This window comes from Megalobrama amblycephala, linkage group LG10, assembly GCF_018812025.1.
Source record: "Megalobrama amblycephala isolate DHTTF-2021 linkage group LG10, ASM1881202v1, whole genome shotgun sequence".
In the NCBI taxonomy this organism is placed as follows: domain Eukaryota; kingdom Metazoa; phylum Chordata; class Actinopteri; order Cypriniformes; family Xenocyprididae; genus Megalobrama; species Megalobrama amblycephala.
In genome coordinates, this window is record NC_063053.1 from 24,137,424 (window position 1) to 24,139,183 (window position 1,760).

The following is a 1,760-nucleotide window of genomic DNA, read 5'->3' on the forward strand; positions in this document are numbered from 1 at the left end:
CAACTATTGCATGAATATATTTTAAATTGTAATATATTCCTTTGATGTCAAAGCTGAATTTTCAGCATCATTACTCCAGTCTTCAGGGTCACATGATCCTTCATAAATCATTCTAATATGCTGATTTACTGCTCAGAAAACATCTTAAAATCACGTCAGTGTTGAAAAGTTTTTGATACACAATGATACACTACCATTCAAAATGTGGGGTAAGTAGGATTAAAAAAGAAATACATTTTAATTATTATTCATAGAAATTAATTTTTATTCATCAAGGATGCATTAAATTGCTTAAAAGTGGCAGTAAAGACATTTATAATCTTCCAATATTTCTATTTCAAATAAATGCTGTTCTTTTGAACTTTCTATTTATCAAAGAATCCTGAAAAAAAAGTATCACGGTTTCAACAAAAATATCAAGCAGCAAAAAACATTATTAATAATTGGGGACCAATAATAATTGATAATAATAATAATAATTGAGCTCCAAATCAGCATATTAGAATTACTTCTGAAAGATCATGTGACACTGAAACCTGCAGTAATGGTAACTTCTTTCAAAAACATTCAAAAAACTCTTCATTATTCCAAATGTTTGACCCGTAGTGTGAAAAAACACCATTGTGATACTTGTGATTTATTGATTTGATTATGATGAAACTCATGACCCGGTTCAAAAATTCTGTGGATGAATTTATAACCATACAGATAATGAGCTGTTTTTGGTCTGTTTCTCACTTTGCTCATAAGGCTGTGAATCAGTCCCCCTGCTAGGTATTGTTAAACACCCCAGAGCGGAAATAGGATATGGAGAAAGTTCCATAGCTTAAGTGGTCAAAGCACAGCTCTTCCCCTTATCTACACAGAATGAAAGCCACAGGAATGAAAAACAGTACTAGACAAACACGTGACTTGGCGAGAAATGGCTAGAGTATATAGACACAGCAGGAAATGAAGGCGACAGATTTATTCTTGCAAAAAAACAAGAGCAGACTGACAAACCTTTGGCAACTGAAAAGACTCAAGTGTTTGAAATCGACAGTAGGGGATCATTGAAAATTGAAAACCATGAAATTATCATTGCCATCCATTTGGAAATCACATAGGAGTCTGAAAGGTAGAGAACAATGAACTGAAATAGTGCTCTGGAAAATAAGAAATATAAACTGTAACTGTTAGGAATTGTGTGAAATTATTAAGTTAATTTCACAATTAGCTAAGAGGTAGTCAAACTACATTTACACTCTACAAGTTCCGTAGAGCAAGGACAAATTTACAATAGCTATGTTTCCATCCACCTATTTTGGGATATCACATTTTAAAATGCTGAATGGAAACGCAAAGATGCACATAAATTCTAAAAATGTGCATAAAAACATTATTGAGGCAGATAATTGGCTAACACTTTACAATAAGGTTCATTAGTTAACATTAGTTAACTACATTAGTTAACATGAACTAATAATAAACTGCAATTATACAGCATTTCTTAATCTTTGTTAATGTCATTTACTAATACATTATTAAAATCTTTTTAACATTAGTTAATGCACTATGAACTAACATGAACAAACAATGAACTGTATTTTCACAGTAACAAATGTATTGCACATGGTTAGTTCATATTAGTTAATACATTAACTAATGTTTAACTAGTGAACCTTATTGTAAAGTGTTACCGATAATTTTTTCAGGAAGTGATTTTCTCTTGAACACATGGGATGGAAAAGTTGCTTTATTCGGAAATGTTTTTTGCGACA